The sequence below is a fragment of the Miniopterus natalensis genome, chromosome 12 (assembly GCF_054644295.1).
Source record: "Miniopterus natalensis isolate mMinNat1 chromosome 12, mMinNat1.hap1, whole genome shotgun sequence".
Classification (NCBI taxonomy): domain Eukaryota; kingdom Metazoa; phylum Chordata; class Mammalia; order Chiroptera; family Miniopteridae; genus Miniopterus; species Miniopterus natalensis.
The window spans coordinates 17,019,797-17,044,925 of NC_142092.1; positions in this window are offsets into that span (position 1 = coordinate 17,019,797).

Consider the following 25,129-nt stretch of genomic DNA (forward strand, 5'->3'; position numbering starts at 1 on the left):
TCTTTTCTCTTACTTGCATAGCTTGTTGGCTGTCTATCTCCCCTTACTAGATTGGCTCTAACAAAGGGATAGGATTGTCTCGGTTTTATTAACCTCCGTAAAACCAGTCTCTGGAAGTAGTCCAACTCATAAAAGCTTTCCATGAATGTTTGTTGAATGAATAGATGAAAGCAGAGTGTAGTTTATTTGTTTAGGAAAATGTATTTTTCCCCCCAAATTCTTGCCATAGCAATGCAAGGACACCAAGCAGGGATGTTGACTAAAATATTAATATGAGGAGCTAGGAGGAAAAGAAAAAAAAGTATTGGGGTTATTTGACCTAACATCTGTGAAATAGCATGATTAGCAGAGGTTTATTAGCACACGTGTTCAAACTTTGTGGTGAAAAAACGTGAAGAAATAGTTTTAAATAACAAGATGGGGGAATCCCTTTCAGGCATATAGATAGGCAACGCGGGGTGCCTAAACAGTGGAATCACAGAAAATCTTCCCCTGCAGCTCTAGAAGAGTTTTACTTTAAGTTCTCTTGATGGGCTTCGGCAAGGTCCTGCCTGGAGGCAGGGTTTTGTACTCGAATGCCACACGAGCTCTCAAGCCTAAGGCTCCTTGTCCTGTGAGTCCGTGAATTAACACATCTCTTTGAACAAACTTGTTTGATAGTTGGCGAAAGAAAACAGACTTAAAGTATAGTTTGGTAAAACCTGAAGGTATGGGAAAGATCTGTTTTTAATAGAGAACTCAGGAAAATCTCTAGAGTAGAACAGTTATATCCACAGACAAATTGTTTCCCAAATCTGATCTAAAGAGCTACCTGTTCTTTTCTAAATCTACCAGTTTATCTACTTGGGCATTTAAGTCTAAACATGTGTGAGTGATTTAAAGGAGCAATGACTGGAAGTGAAACACGGCTTCCAAAGGAAATGGATATTTTTGTCATAATTGTGACATTTATAGTGACACAGATTTTTGGCATATATTTAACCTAGGCTGAATATGAATGCTGCCGAGATGTGAATCAGCTAAGCTCTCAGACGAATCTGCAAGCTGGAAAACGTCAAAGGACAGGATTCTTCCCTAATTTTAGAAAGAATTATAATTTCTTCTAGGTTGTCTTTACTGCTTAACCTCCTTGCCCAATATGAGTTCTGCCTCAGTGTTCAGGGAAAATTCTCTTCCCGAATGACAGAGTGGAGGGTATTACAATAGTTCTCTCCTCTCCTCTCCTCTCCGTTCCGGCTTAAAGACAGTTTTTAAGAGCATCTGAATGAATCTCGTTCAAGGGGATTCATGCTCCCAAGGGCCACACTGCGACTCAAATTGACATGTCTTTGAGTGACCAGACCTAAGAATAGCCTAAAAAAAGGCCTCCCATCTAAATTCTAATTTAGTGTGCTGCTGTAGACACGGGCTTCGGGTGAGCCCGCTCAGCACGTGTCCCTACTATTTAATGTCAGCCCATGACTATTCTTGGCCTTGACACCTCCGTACAGTTTCCCAGAATGAACAGATTTCTCCAGCCCATCCCACTTTCTACCCACGGCGCTGCAGGGGGATGGAGGGCACTCATAGGAAAGGGAGCTGGTACACCTTTCCTCCGCCCTCCCGCGCTGATCTCAGCAACCCAGCTAGTGTCGGTTGCATGCGAAAACAGGTTTTTATATTTTATTTTTCCCCCTGTGCTAGGTTCTGGGAAAATGAAACACAGGGATGACAGACAACATGTGTCTCTGTCAGTTTCGGGTACTTTAGCTGCCCAAGTTGGCAGATGCTTAACATCAGGAAAAGACTTTCCAGCTAAAGAGGAAGGACAACTGTAAAGAGATCAAAGTAAACGGGCATTGATTGACTTTTTGGAAGGGCAGGAAAATCCATTTTGAAACAGGAGCTAATTGAAGGTATTAAACGGGAAGAAATGACCTGCAAGTTTTCTGAAGTACGTTCTGAGAAACACTACTCCGGCCTCAGAATCTCAGTGAATGAAGATTAGAAAATTGGATGGTTGGCTTTTCCATTTCTGTCACTAATAATTATTCAAGTTCTGGTAAACTGATTCCTTCACGCTGTTGGGTTTTTATTTTCTGCGGTGGGAGAGGAGGCAGCAATGAAGTTACTTGTCGAGTAGAACAACACAGAAATATCTGGAAAATATCAAGATGGCCCTTGAGGTAGAGACCATGTGAGAAGGACTCGCCCTCCCTGCCCCACACTCAGGCTCCCACCTCCTCTGTTATTTCAGATGGATGGAATTGGAACTCGAGCCCTCGTCATGTGGGGGGAAGGTGAGGTGGGGTGGGGGTGTGGGTGCGAGGTCAGGCTGGAGAGAGGAATAGAGGTTTAGCAGATGCTTTTTCCTGGGAAGAATTAGTGGGAAAAGGTTGATGTACAAGTGATTTTCGAAAAAGGGAAGGAAAGAAAGGAAAAAATGGAAAAAAGAAACTGGGTCAAGATAAGAAAAGCTGTGGAAGTAATTTCTGGCAAGATTTTCACCTTCTTGGGATTGGAAGATAATTTCACTGCCCCCCTATCACCATCCTTCCCACCCCGGAAAGTGCTGGCAAGCCATTTCAAGAGCTGTTCACAAGTCAGAAAATAGCCAGCTGCATCTTACTCAAGGGAGAGCTTACCCTGAAAGCATTTGAAACCAGAAACTTTTCATTTTTCAGAACCTTTGGAGAAATTAATATTTGTTTTCTTTTCTTTTACTTGAGTACTTTCTGAGTCTGTGTAGCATTAGCATTTTTTCATAGAAGCACAACACAGAGAGTGAAAGGACGAGTCCAAGATCATAGGTACAGACTATCACTGGAGGAACCAGGGCTCCTAACACCTGGGATAGGATATTGTCGCAAAGTACTAGTGTGGTTAGAGCCTTGACCAGGGCTTCTCTATATCCTCTGATGCCAGGGACCCAGGGATTATGAATAAGAAATTATGAGGTGACGTCAGCAAGACACCTTTGCATTTGCTACTTATATGTGCTTGGTGTTCTAACTCAGTCTTTGGGTCTTCAACTGACTGAGTTTTCAAATCAGAGCTGATGTCTGTAATATATAATGGGAGCTTTTAAAATGAAGTGTTTCATTATTAATAGAAAAACAAAAGTTTCAGCTAATTTGTTGATAACACTAGGAAATAATAGAAAATTTGTAGGAATCAAATTTCTAAGAAATACCAATACCAACTAATTCAATTTATACAATTTCCATGTGTATGTGCACGTGAAATCATGAAGGAAGGGCAGAAGACAGCAATTTTATAAGAAATAAACATTTTCCTCTTCAAAGTCAGAAGATGCATATAGTTCCTCGGGTATTGGAAGATGTATAACTATCTTTTTATGTGGAGAAAATCCATGTTATTTCAATCACACCAAGTTGAATATTTTGCCATCACAGCTTTACAATCAATTTTTATAACATTTGGACCATGTTGCATTTGTAAAATGTCACTACTAGTTATATGCAGATCTCACACACAGATGACTGAATTCTCTTTAAGTGCCCAAAAGTTTTAGAAGCCTTGTAGTATCTTGGTTTTTCGTGCCTATACAAATTTTTAAAAGGTTCACTTTCTTCACATATCATATCGCTCAAAACTAGGCAAACAGGAAACAGAAACTGAAGTTAAAACAAGAATTATTTTTTTGGAATGGTCCTGGATAAGTGGCAATTCTGTGAAGCTACCTGGTAAAAAATAAGCTTCTTAAAAAAAATAGTCACAGATGCAGAAGAAGAAATGAGCCATGCAAGAGAAAACCTTAATTACGTTTGTTGTTAGCTATTTTAAACTCTATGTCATACCTTTAGCCTATCCTAGGAGGCATTTCCCATACAAAAGTATTACACTTAGGGGTTCAAAGATTTTCTCTATGATATTGTAAAACCTCATTACCTTGGACTTTTCCTGATTTAGAATTGGTGATTTAAATTTTTAAAAAAAAATTAGAATTGGTGATTAAGAGGGCTGGTGCTAGCTCAGGAAAATCCTTCTTATCACAGAGAAAGCGATCAATAAGATTGCAAAGCAGATGTTAAAAATTCTTAAATCTGCCCGGCGTGTCTCAGTGGTTAGAGTGTCGGCTCATGAGCTGAAGGGTCGCAGGTTCCATTCCCAGTCAAGGGCATGTACCTGGGTGCAGGCTGGTCCCCTGGCCCCAGGCGGGGCACATGCAAGAGGCAACCGATCCTGTCTCTCTCACATCGATGGGTTTCTCTCTCCCTCCCTCCTTTCCACTTTCTCTAAAAAAATTCAATGGAAAAATATCCTCTGGTGAGTATTAACAACAACAACAAGAACAAAACCTTAAATCCAAGCAGATACAAAGAAGAACCCTAGTGGAAGGGAAAAAGTAAAATGTCTGACATTGTGTTTATGTGGTGGAATTACATGTAATTTCCTCTTATTTTCCCTATTTTTATATAATGTGTTTATATTATTTTACAATGAAAACACACCTTTAGAAAAAAAATACTCAGAACTTTCTGGGCACTTTAAGTATCTTAGCACTGTCCAGTTATTTGCAAACAGTTGAAATATGCACTGAAAATTATTCTGTTCTATTCTAGCATTTTTTTCATACTCTATTTCATATGGTTGAAAATATTACAATGATTTTTCTCAAAAAAAAAAAAAGAAAAAAGATAAATACACTCACTTTATCCCAGTGGATATTAGTTTTAGAAAAACTCTATATAGCTCTAAACCCACATAAAACATGTTTTAAAAGGGTGCTACCATCTTAGTCCAAATTTAACTCATTGTAAAGATGCAGGCACAAGTGTTTTAGGTGTGTGTCATCTTGGACCTCTTGTACGTGTGAGTTCTGTTAAGTTACAACAGAGATTTGGGAACTTTTAAAATAGGAAGTTCAACACAGGAGTGGATGTTGTTCAGGTAATGGAGAGCTTACGTGTGGTTTGATGACTTTGTTAAATCATTATATTTTCAACTCTCATTTTTAAATTTTTATATATTTTTGTATGTTTTTCTTTGTTTTAAATCTTCACCCAAGAACATGTTTTTCATTGATTTAAGAGAGAGAAGAAGATGGAGAGAGAAAGAGAAACATCGATGTGTGAGAGAAACATCTATTGGTTGCCACCATTTGCTCCCTGACCAGGGATTGAAGCCGGGACCTAAGTATGTGCCCTGATGAGGAATCGAACCTGTAACCTTTCACTGCACAGGACAGTGCTCCAACCCACTGAGCCAAACCAGCCAGGGATGCACGTATTTGATACAGTGAAATATTATTAGATATATACATATTTTTGAGTCATCTCAAATGATATTGGGCACAAAGATATTTCTAACTGAATAGTTAACTAGCTAACTTACTGACTAGGTTAATTTATTTACGATGGGGATTTTGTCCTAGAGGATACTACAATTTTTGTGCAGCCAAGCCTATCCGCCTTTTATCATTAAATGTTTGCTGTAGTGCTTAGACAGGCCTCCTTCACTTCAGAATCACAAGACTAATACACAACTGGTTTTAATAGTTACGCGTTGCATAATTAGATTTTTTTATCCACCAAGAATTCACATTTCAATATTCTGTAATGCAGGAATTCAAGTTTATTTTATTCCAAATAGTTATCCAATTGCCTCTTCCTCATCGTTTAAGTAATACGTGATTTCCAAACTAATTCATGCCACTTATATTTTACGCATCTTCATATTTTAATTATTACCTTCCACTGGTGTGTCTGTTTACCCTCTCTTAGTGGGTCTTTCTACACTGGGTCCTGATCCAGCACAATCATTACAGTAGGTCAGGGAATGAAATGGCCCCCTGGAAAACCAGGCTAAAGAAAACACAAGCCTAAACTGAACAAGTTATCCCCAAGTTGCTTTTTGCTTAGCTTATTTGGATGGCTGTTTATTTCTTGCTTTTTAAAAATATTAAATTGATCTTTTTTTCTCTTAAAACTAGTATGTCAGAAAGGCATTTGTTTCTGATACATGTCCAGACCAGCAGGAATAAGCTTTGGGTCTCAATGACACTTCCTCCCATTGGTTATATTTCGGGTGACGGATGGGCTTGTCACAGAGTGTCACTGGTGGCTCTATTTGCCTATCATTTTGAAGTGCTGATTCTGCAAATTGAGAAGTTGAACTGTCAGGCTATGTGCAGAGGCTATAAGAGGACTATAGCTTATGGTGTCAATTTTGGGTTATGTGCATATTTCTAAGATTTATTTCAAGAATGGTGTAAATAAAAGTAACAACAGATTACCCTTTGGATATGGCTTTACTTCCCAGAGACAGAATATGTACCTTGGCATCTATATAGCTTGAATTTGTAAGTAGAAATGACTGTTTGACTATTTTACGTTTAGATGTTATTAACCAGAATAATTTATTTATTCCCTGACTAGTGCTCAGATTCTTCTGCAGAGAGACAAGATTGATCCTTTTTTGTACAGGATTTCTTCTTATAACCCTGTACCTGCGCTGGGGATGTAATTCAATGCCTCGCGGACGTCTCGGCTCTGCCTGCTGTGGCTCTGGGACTGCTTTCCTCCGGGGCTGAGAAATGGGCTCTTTCACAGGCCCCCCCCGCAGTGCCTGGAGGAAGGGCTTTGCAGGAGACGCGGGAGCTCGGTTAGAATGCTCTAGACAGTCAGACAGGCAAGGACAGGTACACAGACCAGCAGAACAACGTGGGCCCAGGAGCACACCTGATACACGACGCCCCCACTGTCACCAACGCGGCCCGCATGGAAGGTCTATCAACCTTTCACAGGAAAGACTGAAATGCTCCAGAGCTTTTCCAGAACAGAAAAAATGAGGAAGCTCCCAAGTCATTTGAAGAGAGCATTACTATCTTAATCACAATCGGGTGAAAGGAAAGTCTAAAATAAATAAGAGGAAATACGCAAAGGAAAACAATATTGTAGGCTAGTCTTATTTATGAGAAATTTTAAATAAAACAAATTAAATATAACAGTATATTAAAAATTATTACATCCTGAACATTTCATGTTTATCACAGGAATGCAAGTAATGGAAGCATTAAGCAACCTGTTAGCATAATCAATAGATTAATGGTGAAAAAAATGATTTTATATATATATATACAGGGTAGGGCAAAAGTAGGTTTACAGTTGTGAGTTCACCAAAAACAGTTTATTCTTATAGTATTATTTATTAATTATTGTATTTTTCATATAAACAACTGTAAACCTACTTTTGCCTACGCCTGTAGATACTAAGTAATGCTGCCATTAAAAATCTTTTAGTAAACCAATAGAAGCAAACTTAAGTTGATAAGTGATATTTTTCAGAAACTAGAATATGTCTACATTTATAAACACCTAAAGCTTTGTATTATAGAAAGCTCTCACAGTTCTTGGTCTTCTTTCCCATCCATTGTACTGATGATTATTTTTTTTAAATTTCAGGTTTTTACAACTGTATTTTCTATTTTTCCTTTCTCTTGGTCTTAACCACTTAAATTTTTTTCAATTACTACTGACGTTCAGTTATCTTAGCTACTTTAATATTTATTTATTTATTCATTTACTTATTTTTATTTACTTCATTGGTGACATTGGTTAATAAAACCATACAGGTTTCAAGTGTACAACTCATTGAAACATCATCTGCACATTGCCTCATGGGCTCACCACCCACAGTCAAGTCTCTTCTGTCCCCATTTATCCCCCCTTTGCCCACTTCCACTTCCTCCCACCCCCTTTCCTCTGGCTGTCACTACCCTGTTGTCTAAGTGTCATTCCTTCACCTATTTCATCCAGCCCCCTAACTCCCCTCCCCTCTGACAACCCTCAGTCTGTTCTATTCATGTAGGCTTCAGTTTCTATTTTGTTGCTTAGATTCCACATGTAAGTGAGATCATATGGTACTTGTCTTTCTGTGGCTTGTTTCACTTAGCATAATACACTCCAGGTCCGTTCATGCTGTCATAAAAGGTAAGATTTTCTTATTTTTTATGCTACTTTTAAAAGCCCACAACAGATATTACCTAGATATTCCTTCACTTTTGCTTCATATATCTCCTGCAGCATTAGGATTTTTCCCCCTCTTTCTTAAGTAGTTTATCCAAGGCTATTTTACAAGTGGGTGTTTATGTGGTAGACTTTTGAAGGCTTGTATGGCTGAGAATTTTTTTTTATTATTCCTTCTATTTGAATGACAATTTGGCCAATTATAAATTCTTGTTTCAAATTCTTTATTCTCAATATTTTGAAAGCATTATCCCTTTGTCTTCTTGCATCTAGTGTTCTGATTCCTTTGTGTGTGTGCTTGCTCTTTCATTCTTGAAATTAAGGGAATTCTAAATTTTGTCATTAATTGTCTTAAAGTTTCTATACTTTACATGTGAGTTTTTTAAAAGTTTATTTATGCTCTGGCACTCTCTGGATTCATTAAATCTGTTTTTTTTTTATCTTTTGCTAATTATGAAAAATTTGCTATCATTTTTTTCCAAATATTTCTTTCTCTACTTTTCTTTCTTTCTGAATCTCTGTCTTCTGGACACTACCAGCACTTTTGTTCTTTCTTCCTCATATCTTAACCTTATTTTTATTTCCTCTTTTTATTTTTCCTTCATGCTTTCCTTTTTGGATAGTTCCACAATTTTATCTTCCAATTGCTAATTTGCTCGTCATTTGTAGCATTTTACTATTTATCCTATATATTGTTTCAATAACATTTTTTTCACACCAAATATTTCTACCTAATTCTGTTAAAATACAGGGGTGGGCAAAAGTAGGTTAAATTACCCGCCATCATTACCTAAAAGATAAATCATAAGTAAACATATGAAATAATAATAATAATACAAATACAAATAATACAAATAAACTATACAAGAATAAATAAATAAACAAATAATAATACAAGAATAAACTCCATTTCACGTACTCACAACTGTAGACCTACTTTGGCCTGCCCCTGTATTTTATTGTTGTTCATAAGTTTAATATCTATTTTTTATCATTTTTTAGCATGCTTATTAAGCTCCTTTTAAAATTTTTGTGCACCTGTTCTAATTTCAGGCTTTCATGAATCTCAAATCCAGTTCATGGTTTTTATTTCAAAATAGTTGTTCCCTCAAAGGTCTGAGCTTTTAGGTTTGTGAGCCTATTTTCTCCCGGCTTAGTTTCCAATACATGGTCTTTCTTTTAACCAGTTCTATCAATGCTAGGCTCCTGCTGTTCCCCTTTAGTTCTATTTCTCATTTCTTATTTGTTTCTTTTCCTCCTGTTCCAAAGTTCTCTGGTTCCTGTTTCATTCTTTGCTCTTTCTTCTTGACTTTCATTCAGTAGCTGTTGACCCCTAATCTCTAACATACCTTTTTTTTTTTTTTTAACAAGATTAACCAATGTTTTGCATCAAAATTTTACTTGGCTGAGCACCTTAAAGGTAAAATCTAAATGTAGTTTATCATTGCACCTCTAATTCTTTAATACCTATCAAAATATTTAACATTCAGTAGATGATTCATACAGACTTTCTAGGAAAAAAAGAATGAATTAATGCAAAGAAGATATGTATAGAAAGAAAGAAATGATGACCCTTTGAATAAACATCTTATAAGTGATCATTTTCCTTGTTTCACCTAGTTTCTAAGAATTTTTCTCCCATCCATAACACCCACTGTTGAATCATTCTGTCAAGTATCCATAAATTGATGAAAATGATCTGTACTTTCTGGCCTTCTGGATATCTCTCACTTACTCATACTGTTCTATGTGACTTGTTTTCTTTTTCGGTAATAGCTGTGGATTCTATTGTAGGAGATACATACAAAATGTGTACTGTGGTAGATACAATGAAATAAGAACTTTGGATGTGGTTAAGAAATCCCTACCGTCAGAGATATCACAACACATCAGTCCCCGGAGAGAACAGATTCTTTTGCCTCCTGACTCTGATATGCATTGGCTGTCAGATTTTTTTAGTGCTTATTTTAGTTAATGTATGATGTTCTGCAGACTGCCAGCATGTTCTGTACTCTGTGGAACAGTTGATCTTGAAAGATGTCATTTTTTCTCATTTTCTGACTTGTTTTGTTACATCAGCGTTGATTTATTTTGCACTTTTGACAATCTGAATTTTTTAAAAAACTGATCACATCTCAGAAACTTTAAATTAACGAATCAGATGCTGTAAGCAGAGGGAAACAATAACGTATGAGTTTCTCCATTTCTCTTCTTTTCTGGCCTAATCTTTTTTCTCCTTCCCTTTCTCTCAGAGCATAAACAGCTATGTCTATATTTCATCCACCTTAAATGCAAATGCTCACAAAGGGGTATGATTTAAAATAGCTAATTATTTGCCTTCATTTAGTATCCACTTATGGAATGTATTCTATTTCCAAGGCGGGGCTGTTGTGCTTGTTCTGAACCTAGTTATGATGCATTAGGACCAGTAAAATTAGGTCGATGATCCTGTGACCTCCTCAAGTGTAGCTGTAGCTGAGGCCTGTTTATTATAATCTGAATGTACATCCCATCACAGCTTCTGTGTAATTTCATCTTCCCATCAATGGAAAATCATTAATTAAACTTAAAAGACACAGTGGAGCATTAGTGACTGAGCAGGTCTCTGTTTTCAAAGAGCTAATCAGGAGTGAGGTATAAAATCTGGGTTTGGTACACAGATTCTGAGTCGGATAAATCTGCACTTGACTCAGGCTCCACTGCTGGGCTGCTGGCTGAGCTTGGTTTAACTGGTATGAGTCTGACCTGAGGGTTTTACTCATTTAAAACAATCTTTACTATAGAGATAAAAATACCTCAGAAGTTTTATGAATATTATATATATATGTATATGTACATATATGTGTTTATATATCTATGCATACATATACACATATGTGTACATATACACACATATACATATACATATGAGTCAAGTCTCAATACGGGGCAGTTTTCATTATTTTTGTTGTTTTAATGGTGTACCATTATTATATAGTTGGCTTTTAGTGCCTACTGAATGCAAAATAAGCATGAGCACTAAAATCCAGACCCAAGTTTACTCAAGGAAAAAAAAATCAGAAAACTTAGTGTCCGATAATACTCGCCTCCCACTACATCAGTCCTCTTTAATTATTCTAGTGCCAATAATCGTCTTCATGGAAAAGCATAGCAGGTGAAAATTCAGCCTGCCTAGAAGATGAAAGTAGAAAAGTTATGAGCCATATATAATTTACCTTTACATGTTGTATTTCATGTAATTTTGAAATAATTTCATTAAAAGACATCCACAGAGAAGAAGAAACATGGAAACTAGGTTGTAGGGGGATGAATTTTTACTGATTTTCATTTGCCTCATAGTTTCCCTTTTTCTCAGTGCTCCCAATTACATAAAGCTCTATACTTTCGGTTGCTTATTTTTACAACTCTATTGTGTTTATTTTAACTATTGTGATCAACAAGACTTTGGCTAGATTATGCATGCTATCATTTTACTTATTTAAGGCTGATAAGATCCGTAAGGAATTTTCATGGAGTAATTGGAAGATAGCTCAACAAGAAAATGTCCACTGATAGCTTATTTGTTATGAGGTTATTTTTCAAGGATCTTCAAACTCACTGATTTTGGAAAAATATAGGCAATCTTACTGTTTTTCACCTGCTTGTTATTTGTTATTTCTCAGTTTAATAGATAAGCAAAAAGAAGAAAATTATACCACCCAATGAAAAAAATTTTTGTGACTATCTTTCCTTTCAATCTTTCAAAATACAAACTGGAGTTTCAAGTTAGACTTTTTTTTTTTTTTTTTTGGCTATTAGATGCTGATTAAACCAGTAGTGAAATAATCCTATTTTGTAGTTTCAGAATTGGGAATAAACTGTAGGTGTTGTTTTGTAGTCTGCATTATTCAGCCAACAATATATCATGAACATCTTTCAAAGGCATTATACATATATTCTCCTAAGACATCATTATCAATGGCCTCAATAGTAGCCCACTGCATGACTGCTCATAATTCACTTAACCAATACAGTTGGTACATTCTTGATGCAATAATATTGGGGACATTGTAAATGGAGTCATTTGGGATAATTTATTTTGGATTTCCTCTGTGTTTCTCAATTTGATTTACTTGCAGCCCTGAGATATGGAACACAGTATGTTTTGCTCTGAATGCATCGAGCATAAACTTATACTTAGGCCTTAAATAATGTGAGTGCGTGAGTGTGTGTGTGTGTTCCAATATGTACACATGTGTAGGGTGTGGTGGGGTATAGAGGTTGGGAGTAACTTGTGACCATAATCAGAGCAGATAAAGACAAGCAGGGGAGTATTTTTCTTTTAATCCTTTCCAACATTCTAACTGCATCACAGGTTCAGGTTGAAATCTTGTAGTGAAATATCAAAGCTGCTTGGCTATGGCTTTTTGTCATGAAGACTTTTTAGAGAGGCAAGAGAAAAAAGGAAAGAAACTCTGAATTATAGAGTAACTACTTGTAAAGTTTTTATTATATGGAAAAGGAAACTATAGTCAGCCCCTGAATCATGTTGCCCTACTGAAAAACGGGAACTTGCTTGGTCTCCTCTATTTTAAATGCATGGCTAGAGCACGCGCTTACCTTCTGGAGGCTGTTAACAACCAGAAGCATAATCTCTAGATAAACGCAGCGAATGCTATAGATGCCACAGTTCTTTTCTTTGGCATTTTCATCACATTTTCTCTTTGGCACTGAAACATCACAAATGAAAGAGAAAAAATGTACAGGTTTTCCTTTTCTTTTTCTATTTTTTTTTTAGATCCGCTTCAAAAAATAAACCAGAGAGAAAAAGTTGGTCTGTTCTCAGGTACAGTGGCATCAAGAGCGCATGGCTTTCCCCCCTAATCACCCTTTTCTTTCTCTGAATGTTCGTGGCGCACATTCCCAGCAAAGAGCCTCCCTGGTTCATCATTTTCTAAGCCCGAAGCAACAATCAGCGTGTACTCAAGCGGCAAAGCCCTGGCCTTTCCTATCAATTCTCTTGACAAGAATGTTGTCAAGTCTCGTTTTTTCTTTTCTGAGCTGATGAACTTATTTCAGGAGGCTGGTAGTTAAATTTAACATCTGTCTGTGATGTGACGGTGAGCCTTGAGGCTCTGTACCTTCTTTGGTTTTCCGAGGGCCTTTGGAGAGGTTGTGTGCGATATGCTTTGATGACTGCAGGCCCAGGGCACCCATTCTGCACCGGCCAAGCAGTGCAGAAAGACCCTTCTGTGTGTGCTGGAGGGGCCCCCGTATGTGTGCACGCCAAGGGAGCTTTCTGCTCCTGTTTCCCTTGCTTTCTTCTTCTTTGTTGTGGGGATAGGGGTTGGTGAGAGGATAACCATGGAAAAGAGTGAAGGGAGCTGCTTTTTTCAGTGTGTCAATGGGTAAATGGCTACTGCTACCTCTGGATAGAGGGTCACCATGCTGCTAGATGGATGTGTCACGGATTCTCCAGCTTGTCTTGGACTAAACATGTTGAAACTTCTTAAAATGCTAGTAAAATTGAAGATCCCAATGGTGGTAATTCAACTAGTTCAGTCAACAAGCATTTATGCAGTGATGCTATATACACTAGAAACCATTTTAGGTGAGTAAGACTCTAAATTCAGTGGTTTCTAGCTTTCTCCAGTTCAGTAAATGAGAAAGACAAAAGGGCAGATAATCTCAGTGAAAAGCGGGGAGTGTTATGATGAAGGGATCGTGGAGGACGGTGCTCAGTCCAACTTGGAGATTAAAGAAAGACATTCTAAGGGATATGACTGTCTTCCTTCTGTTTCTGTGATTTTCAATTTGGGGGTAAGAATCTACTTTCTAAGTTTGGTGTGGCTATACTGAATTTAAATTTTTATATCTGAATATAGCACATGGGACCAAAAGAAACCTGTAAGTGGGCAACAGAAGCAGTTGGTTAAAAATAAGTCTGTGTTGTTGAGAGCACATGCTTTAGTTTCAGGAATCCTCACTACCTTATTAGCTCTGTTACCTTGGCAACTTAACTAACCTCTCACCCTCAGTTTCCTTACCTGTTAACTGGGGATACCATCACCTTCTACACAGAATGGTACAGTAAGATGAATCTCCTAGCAGAGTGTTTTCATATTTGGGGAAATTATTTTTTGTTTAAATCAGGTAGTTGAGGCTAATGACATATATACACACTTTTACTTTTGTTTTTTTCATCATTTAACACACCCATTTTAGAACCTCTTCCGGATCCTGGGTTCCATCCTGTTTCTCGCCCCATATTCCAGAAGCACAGTGCTGACCACACTCGTCTTTTATAGCTGGCGTAAGGGGAGCAATTACAGGAAGCACATCAGGCACCGCAGAGCAAGAGTTTAAACAGCAGTGACGCGACACACTTCGGTCTGAATTTCGCTGTATGCAATCTCCACCACAGCATCTGGATGAAGGACTTAAGACATCAGCCATCACCTGGGAGAAAGGACCCCCTTAGGTGGAGTTCCTAATCCAATGGGAGGCAAGAATCAAGTCCCAAACAGTGACGCCACCGAGCAGATGTGGTCAGTCAGACGACACAGCGGGAATCCTACCTCGCTGCAGGCTCACTGCCTGTCTGGAAAAGTACAAATGTTCTTCTTACTGGTATGTATCACTGCGAGCTGTATATACGATTAAAGTAACACACGAGAAATCGTGTGCTTACCTGCTGCTTCTCAGGTTTATTCCTTCCCTTTAGGGTGTCCAGTAGGACTCCATGCAGCGAGGTGACTCTGTCCCATCACTACTGCTCTGCCACTGGTTTTCCATCTGGATGCTTTCCAGTGTGTCCTTTCCTGATTTTATGTTCGGGCTAAGGCATTTGTAATACCATTGATTACATGTTAATTAATCCTATTTTGAATCCAATGTGTATATTTGCACAAATCAAATGCTTACCAGGGCAGCCCTGACTCAAGCGAAAACAAACAAAAACAGAGACTGTGCCAATCTTGCTCTTTTTTTCCAATTTAATGCCATTCCCTGCCCTAGGTTTCTGATCTTGCTATTTGCAATTCTGAAGCAATAGTGGCTAAAGGTCACAGTTCACTTTCAAATGCCTTTTTAATGCGCCGATAAGACATTCTCACTGCTTGCATTGTCCTTTCTGTGCACTTTAACAATTCATTACTGAGATAATTATTTAGTGTTTATTCCAGTGTACCTATGTCATCTCATTCTCTCCTCACCTTTAATAGGGTTGAGAGTAAAAAAAAAAAATTCAGCATTTATTTAAAACTGCAAGAATATTGTTAAAATGTTGTCTGACTAATAAATGAACTTAAAAAACCAAATGATTGCTCTTTCTCTCCTGAACAGAAAAATAAAAACAAAGAAGGAAAGACAGAAATAGAGAATGAGAAGGAAACATTTTCTTTGGCCCCTTGGAGCTCTGGGAATTGGATAGAAATAAGAGTCATGATCCATTTGATTTTCTTTTCCGATTTAAAGAAAAATCATATTCTCCAGGTCGGTTTCATTCCTTTATGCCTTCCCTTATTTTCCTAATAAATATAACTAAAGATTTAAAAATAAGTGTATAGTCCTGGCCAGGTAGCTCAGTTGGTTAGAGCGTCGTCCCAATACGCCAAGGTGGCAGCTTAGATCTCCGGTCAGGGCACAGACAAGAAGCAACCGATGCATGCATCACTAAGTGGAACAACGATCGATGTTTCTCTCTCTCCCTTCCTGTCTCTCTCTAAAATCAGTAAATCAATAAAAAATAACTGTTAAAAAAATGAATAAAATAACATGTGACCTGAAATCTGGAGATAGTATCTAAGTACATGTAGCCCAATATGTAGATTTCAGGGTATCTGAATACTTCTGTTTACCTGTCAAAAGTATTGACAACATAATACTTTTTGGTATTGTCTGTGCATTTCCCTTTCTAGTGTGTCTTACTTCAAATACTGGGCATTCTTTATCAGTTTTTCAGTTATCAGTCTGTTGGAATACGTGTGAGTTTAGCCAGGTTGCCAGGACATAAATAGGAAACTTCAGTATGACCTGCAACTTAAAGGTTTTACTCTATTGACTAAAAAAAATGGCAGTTATTTTAAAAGAGTAACAATGCTTTAAAATGCAAAATATAACCAGCATTAAAAAGAAAATCTACAAACTTTAAGATCACACTAATCCATGTTGAAGTTCTGGCTCTAGTGATTCTTTCTGTTGGTTTGAGCATCTCATAAATTCTCTAAGTCTCAGTTTCTTTCTCTGTAAAGATGGACAAAAGCAGTTTCTTCAATGGGTTCCTTTAGGATTAAAAATAATATATGTGAATGACCTAGCACTTTGCTAGGCACACCATAAGCAGTTTAAACTTGGTTGGTAGTAGCATTAATTATCTGGTAATCATTACTGCTATTAAGTAATTGGACTCCTTTTTTTTTTAATCCTCACTAGAGGATATGTTTTTACAGATTTTTAGAGAAAGAGGAAGGGAGAGAGAGAAACACCGATCGGTCGCCTCATGTATGTGCCCTGACCTGGGATCGAACCCTCAAACTAGGTATATGCCCTGAGCAGAAACTGAACCCACATCATTTTTTTTTTTTCTTTTTTGGTGTATGGCACGATGCTCCCACCAACTGAGCCTCCTGGCCAGGGCGAGTAATTGGACTCTTTGAGTATAAAAAAAACAACAAACTCTATAAAGAACTGGTCATCATTAGTAATAAAGTCTGTTCATATGGAATAAACTGAAGCTTGGAAGAGAGTTAAGGAAGTTTAATTTAAAGAAGCTTACACAAACAGACCTGTAAAGAAATCCGTATTTCTTAATTCTAAATGCCCTGGTCTCTTAACAAATCCTGACCTTTGAATACAACAAACTGAATTATATTAGTGGCCTTTAAACTACATATAATTTCTCATCACTGCCTTTCTTTGGCATCCAACATATCCCACAACATTGGCAATGACTATCCATGTATATTACTCCTTGCATCCTTCCAAGATCTGGAAAAGACTTGCAGAGTACTGAGTATTTTATTCCGTTTTCATGAAAGAATTACGGGCAAAAAATTTAGTGTACATTCTGTTCATCTTTGATCATTTCAGGTATTATTAAGAACTTGTTTTCAGCCCTGGCTGGTGTGGCTCAGTTGGCTGAACATCATTCCTTGCACCAAAGGCCACGGTTAGAGCCCTGGTCAGGGCATGTGTCCAGATTTCGGGCTTGATTCCCAAGGGAAGGCATGCAGGGGGCAGTCAGTCGATGCAGGTTTCTCTCTCACATCCATGTTTCTTTTTCTCTCTCTCCCACTTCCTTCCTCTCTCTAAAATCAATAAAAACATGTTTTTTTAAAAAGAGCTTGTTTTCAGATATTCTTTTTAAAAAATATATATATATATCTTTATTGATTTCAGAGAGAGGAAAGCAGAGGGAGAGAGAGAGATAGAAACATCAATGATGAGAGAGTCACTGATCGAGCCCGCAACCCGGGCATGTGCCCTGACCGGGAATCGAACCCCAATCACTTGGATCGTAGGTTGACACTCAACCACTGAGCCAAGCCTGGCAGGGCATGTTTTCAGATATTCTTAAGGAAATAAAAACAACAATAAAGGTGATAGCGGACCTGAAAGCATGGCAAATAGAATCTAGAGTAGTTGTTTACAGTAATTCTGTCCGGTACTTGAGAGTCTAGCTTCCTTCCTCCCTGCCTCCCTGTCTGCCATCTGTCTACAGGGGAGTGTTAGTGTCTACACACCAGACTTTACTCAAGGTTCTGGAGGTAGTGTGATGATGAATAAGACGGGGTGCCTGCCCTAAGGAACATCATCCTGTTTAGGGGAGAACAGCAGGTATAAGATCCGTACACTACCCCGTGCTCACCACTGGGTTGGCAGTCAGCATCCCCTGTTCAGGAAGTGCACAGGTGGACACCTGCTTTGTGTAGGGCACGTCCGTGCATGCCGCCGCCTGACTTTACAGTTCCTCCTACTGAATCATCAGTGCGGTGTCCTTGCTTCTTGAATCTGAGTTGGCTTTGTGATTTGCTGTTGATGACAGAATGGGACTTGTGATTTGCTTCTGATAACAGAATGAGCTAGAAGTGTCATTAAGCCAGCCTCAAGCCTCAGCCTTAGGGAGCCTAGCGCGTCCCTGCTTGCTCCTGTGCTCCTCTGCCATCCATGAGGAGTCAGGGCCTGTTGGTCCCAGGAGGAGAATGAGATGCATGAGCAACCTGAGCTAAAACCAGCCAGCTACTCAGCTGGCACAGCCGCGATCAGCCAACAGCCATTTGAGCCCCGGGATGCATGAGCTAAATAAGTGCACATCTGTTAGATGCTACTAAGGGTTTATGGTTGGTTGTTCCTTAGCATTATTATATGAATAGTTGGCTGATACAATCAGTAGAGTATAGGTAAGAAAGATAATGCAGAAACGAAGACAAGATTGAGGAGGAGCATGAAAAATGTTTACATTCATATTACCAACGGAGTTTGATGGACCAAGAATCCAGTTAGAGTTTGACTGAATTGTGCAGATAATACAACTTAAATTGAGTTCACCAACACTGTGTGGTGATAGAACCCCCTTTACAGGTTATTTTAAAAAATAATGACCTAAATAACATGTTTACAAAGTAAACAGTAACCAGAGAGGAGAAGCACACTATCTCACCAACTCTGCCTTCAGGTAAAGTCTGGGAGGACTTCAGGAGAGGATTTTGTATTAGGCAAAGGAGGAATGCACAGGAGAAGGGTTGTAGTTTGTGTATGAGCCTATGAGCTTATAGGTTTTATGTAGACCTTATGGTGTCTCCCACTGATAGGGTATCCATACAGATGGTGCTGTATCTATATTGCCTCAACTCTTCTACTTACTGCCAATTGATGCGTTGAAAGAGGCCCCAGGATTGAACAATAATATAACAGAATATCCTGGTATAAGGATTTTTGTAACTGGCTTGGGTTGCAAAATATTGCGACAATTTTCTATTTCCTTGGCCCCTTTCTTCCACCAAAGAGACTATGGCACAACCAAAAATATTAGGGGAAGTATAAAGAGTTGTCAAAGTGCTACATGTTGAATTCTCATTCCCTTTTCTAATTGTTCAAAATAAGATTCAAATATCAACTTTACATGCAGAGTTTTATAATCCTTTTGCACTAAAAAATAATCTTGCTTTTCTATGAAATCCCCTTGCATTTTACCCGGGACTCATCTATAACATTTCTCACTTTCTATATTGTGTCATGTTTTTCTTCCACTTACAGATTGCTGACTCGTGTAGAGCAGAGACCATGCTTTATCTACTGGATGTTATCCAGTATAGTGTTTGTATGCATGAAGTTAACACTGATACTTAATACAGTTCATCTGCCCTTCTATCAAACCTCCAGTGGACCCATCTGCCACAAAATCAACACTATATTTCATTTTCTGGTTAAGTTGGAAGCATTGTCTCCCACCATTTGTGGAACTTTTTCTGGGGAAAGTGAGATAACTAAATCAAAGTAAAATTTCAGTTCAGATTCAATTTGGGCTTCCTCCCTGCTTATAGACTCAGTTCAAATTCACTCTGTATACTGTTTCTTCAAAAAAATTGGACTTGGTTTAACACATTCTAAAGTAAGAGAGGCAAAAACTGCAATTTCTCATCATAGAGGAAAACACAAACCAGTGAAGACTTGATAATTTGCCCTGCGCAAAGAAGATGCCTGTTATGGAAACCAAAACAAAGTGTGAAAAATCTAACATTTAATTTCTTAAAGGAAGGCTATACTTGCTATTGCTGGCAAAATTATCCAGACATGAGGAGTTGTGACATGTTGCATCAAAATGTATATTAACGCCCTTTTATATCCACACACAAAGGCATTTAAATGAAGTCATTCATTCAAAAGGAAGCTTCCTGGCAAAAGTCATAAATTTCTATTATTTTTGCATTAAAAATTAGGAAAATGTTGACTTAATTGAAACATTTTTTTCAGTGCATTTTGATGCTTCTAGCAACTGTAAAATCTGAATCAAGGGTTTTTAAGTTTTTGGGAACATAAGCTTCAAGTGGAATGCTTATTAAAAATGCAGGCTTCCAGGTTACACTTGAAACATTCTGCATCTGCCCAGGAAAGGACACTTTTTAGTAATCACTGCAGGGGATTCAGTTGCAGGCTGTCCATGAACTAAATTCCCTATAATACACAGGAGGAAGTTTAAGACCATTAGATCAACTGAAAAAAATTGTCCTTTATTAAATATCTGATCTCTCCCCAGTGACTGTAGGGGCTTCTATTTAAAGTGACCTCTTGAAAATGGAATAGAAGTGTGGTTTTCTAGAAACTTCTTTAACTTCCATTAGAAATGAATTCAAATGGGCAAGTAGGTTCCTGTCATTGGTCTTTGCACACCAAACGTTTACTGTAGCTTTGATCAGATCCATTTTTCTTAATTTATTTAAAATAAACTCTCCTATATAAAAAATGTTATTAGCCACAATTTGTTAGAAGAAGATGAATAGCATGGTCGGTTGCCAACTAATATTTATTTTCTTTTGTTCAAAATTACAAACTGCCCAGCCGGGCGTGGCTCAGCAGTTGAGCGTTGACGCAGGATCCAGGTGATCCAGGTTTGATTCCCAGTCAGGGCACATGCCCGGGTTGTGGGCTCGATCCCCAGTTGGGGGGGTGCAGGAGGCAGCCGATCAATGACTCTCCCATCATGGATGTTTCTGTCTCTCTCTCTCTCCCTTTCCTTTCCTCTCTCTGAAATCAATAAAGATATATTTTAAAAAGATTACAAACTATTTGGGTACTGAAAACAGAAACCATTCCTGTGTCGGTATCTTACTTCATAATTTGATTTATTTCCAATTTTTGCAGCTATTCTCCATCTAGCCCTTCTTTTTAAAAAATAAAGCCTGGCAGAACATAGGGGCATTCTATTTTCTTCTTTCATTCATATATATATATATATATATATTATTTGATAAAAAGTGTGTATCAAAAGTATATTACTATGGTGCCATCAGTTTTTTTTTTTAATGTATCTTTATTGACTTCAGAGAGAGGAAGGGAGAGGGAGAGAGAGAGATAGAAACATCAATGATGAGAGAGTCATTGATCGGCTGCAACCCACAACCCTGGCATGTGCCCTGACCAGGAATTGAACCCCGATCTCCTAGGTCCTAAGTAAACACTCAACTGCTCAGCCATGCCTGGCTGGGCCATCAGTTCTTATTTCTTGATGTTATCATTAAGTTCCTTGCCATGTTTTCTTTTTGTGGTAAATTGGTTTCCAGGCTAAAGCAGAACATGAAATCCTATATTAACTTATTTTTTCTAAAAGTAAATGTGTACAAACAAAATTAATAATGGTTTGACAATGAAGTAGGAAGAAAAAATGTTTCTCTTAAAACCTAAATTTAAAATATTTAAAAAGTAAAACAAAGCTGAAAGAAATATTTATTGAGCACCTAGTAAGTGACAGGTGCTATGGCAAATAGAAATAACCAGGTTAAATGCCTCACTGTATTTAGGGTTAGAGGAGAGACTAGTTGAGACTATGCCATGCACACCATGCTATGCACTGTGCTTGGCACTGCTAAGCCTGTGTTATTTAATCCTCACAATCATAGCAAAATATACAGGACATGATCTCATTTATGTGATAAATTCATATATGTTTAAGCATACCTTATTAATGTATTTCCTACATGATTCGAGATATATATCTATATATTTATATATTGGCAGTTACATTATGTTGTGTAGCTTTCTGGGATTGGACCTGTTCTACTTTGTCTGAATCTTGATTTCACCGGCTATTAGCTTCATGTCTCTGAACAACTTTCTTCACTGGCAAAATGGGGATGTTAATGGTCTATATTTCACAGGGTAGTTATGAGAGTCAATGAGCTAGTCCAAGTAAAACACATAGCCAGGTGTTCTGCATAAAGCAAACACTCCCTAAATGTCATTGTCCTTATTATTATTTTGTGACTATATAGAAACCTACTCTGAGATAATTCACTTAAACTATTAACAGTTGTTTGCCCTGAGAAGAGGAGTGTAATAGGTAGAATGGGATGAGGAATTTGAAGAACACTTTTACTTATCAGTCTTTCATCTCTCTGTTAAGTAACATGAGTGTGTTTTGTTTTTGCATCATAAACAATAAATTTTAAAACATTATTTTCGAATTCAGGAACATTATGATTAGTAATGATCTAAAAAATCTAATAAATTAGGCTTCATAAGATTATATCTGTGTTAAAATATACTTGTGATTTTCTGTAGGTTTCTAAATTCTAGTTAGTGAGTTTAATGTTGGATTTATCTTTTGGTGTTTATTTTCTTTCTCAGAGTAGATACGCATATCTATACATAATAGGTACTTTGTAAAATCTGTGGACCATACTAGTTCACAGTATCCAAGGATTTATCTTTTAACATCTCTGCTAGTTAATTTGAAATTCATTAAATGATGCTAAGTGGAGATGTAAAAAATGATGTATTTAAAAATTTTGACATGGTTCCGGAATTTGCTTCTTAGGTGTCCTTTCCTTTTCCTCCCTCCTGCCTCCGTGTGTGTGTGTGTGTGTGTGCAGCGATATTACACAAATCATGGGAAAGGTGAAGCATCAACTTAATTTATACTACAAAGCCAGTAACTCCATCTATGCTAATGTATTCAAAGCACTTGGCTATATAGTGAGACTAGAGAAAAACATGGGAATATATTAATAACAATGAAATGCTTCGATAAAATTTCAATGACATAATACAGGTAATACTAAAACAGTGCATATTGCCATATGAGTCGAAAGAAAAGAAAGCAGGACAGATGTTCAGAGGAGTAGCATTCCAGTGGAGGCTGGTGACAGCTTTTTGTTGGATTCTGACGTCTGGGTAGGAGATGAATAAATATGGAGAGACAGGGAAGGCCTTCTTCAAAGAGAATGATGAGGCCACAGGTGCTAATATGAGAGAGAGACATGAAGTATGCCTACTACTTGTTTCCCTTTCATCCTAGTCTCCATTATCCACACCAGAGTCAACTAGGGGTATCTGCTCAAAACGCAGAGCCCTAGGTCCCGCTGCCAACCTACTGAATAAGACTTTTTGGCGCTTGTATTGAACTTCATAATTTCATCTTCCAGTAATCCTGTGCAGACTTAACTTTGAGAATCTTCAATTCCAGAATGCTTTTTTAGGAATATAAAGTTTGATAACCATTAGGTTAAACATTTCAGAGACAGTATACTACATACTGAGAAATGTCCTGCGCCCTTCGTGGATGCCATTTCTCAATGAATATTATAACTTTATTTTAAATTTATTCTTACTTCCTGTTCCTCTCTGTCTCCCAATATTGCCACATTTCTTTAGAGAAGAGTTCTCTGGTTTTTACTGAGAGGCAAATGCCATCAGGCCAGCATTCTGTATGTGTGCAGGGCAGTGTTTGGGCAGGAATCTCCCAGCTTTTCTGTGGACGGCCTCATTACTAACTATATTCTGGCTCCATAGTTCATGGCTTCTCTACAAGCCTGCTGACCACAGGCTGGCACTCTCCAGGGCACTGACAGAAATGGCGACTTTCACTTTCAATGAAGTCTTTTCATGCGCATTTCTATGATGGCATATCTTTAAAATGCTGCCATCTTCAAATCATCCTCTAGAAGTTCCACAACCTCTTATCTGCTATGGTACTCATTCCCCTTGCTATTACCATTATGTATCCCTGTGTGTACATCTCAACTCTAATTTCAGTGGGATTTTGGATAAGAGGATAGACAAATGTAGATACTCAATTAATCTTGAACCTGAATCTTGAACAATTCCAACATTTACTTATGTGATGAATGTCAAGTAGAATTTCATTATTGATTAAAATCACAAGGCTTTGATTACTAGGAAGGCTGTATATTTTTTATGAATTTAGTCTTCCCATATATGTATCAGACTTTGGGAGAGGCAGATTAGCTTCATGGCTGATTCAGGCAAAGCAGCTGTTCACAGCTACACAAAAATGTGTGTTGCCAAGCACAGGTTTCACAGAGCCTTTCTTTAAGGATTTCTACTCAGACAAAAATCTTCCTGTACAAAGGGATACTTCTAAAAACAGAAAGAGTTTCTTTTCATAGCCAATTTAATGTTCCCCTCTACCTTTCCTAAAATTCTGTAAGCAACATAAATATTCTTTGCAAATCTTTTCTTTATAGAGGATACAAAGGAAGTCTGTGGCCAGTCTAATCTTGGTGGGTCATCGTAAATTCTGAATTAGTTGAGCCTGGGTCAATAGATTTTTAATGAATATAGCCCAAGAGAAGTGTAATTTTCCTATGTATTAAACTTGTTTTTGTCATGTAGATACTGAAAGCAAATCTCCCAGAAAAAAATAAATGGCAACCACATCCTTCCAAGGAGCAAGGACAAAAACCTTGATATCACCCTTGAATGGTCTTTCCCCAACACCTCCCATCCAATCTATCAGGAAGTTCCACCATCCAAACATATCCACCAACTCACCCTTATCACCTCTCCACCGATTCTTCCTTCTTTTAAGAGTCCATTTATCCAGGTGGGAGTAATTAGAGTAATTATTTCCCAAATAGCCTTCTTACTTCTACACAATTCTCCCAGTAGCAGCCAGAGTGAAACTTGTAAAAGTAAGATCTTCTTCTGACACACTGCCATGCTCCTTGTTACATTTAGAATGCAATGGTCTAGGTCATTCTGCAGGGCCTGGTACCCCATTTCCTCTCTTCTTTTCCCACTGCCCCCTTCTTTTCCTCAGTCTCCTTTAGCCACTCTTTACCCTGCTTTGAATATGCTGGGCATGTTCCTTTTACAGGAATTTTGCATTGGCTGTTTCTTCTACCTTCCTCACCATCTTCAAGTTCATGACCAATAATAACCTCCTCAAGGTGGTCAGACCTCACTACTCTTACAAAACAGTACAGAACAAAACAAAATAAAACAAAACAAAACAAAAAAACCATCTCCCAAGTTCTTTCAGCACATCCAAGTCTCTAACTCTTTTCTATTCTCCACCTTGTCACCTTATCATTTTCAAAAGAGTACAGAAACTTTAGATTATTTTGTTCACAAATGTATCCGATTGCTTGGGAGAGGGTCTGGCAGATAAGTAGCTCATAAAAACGTGTATAAATCTGGAACCGGACCATTATAAAATTCCA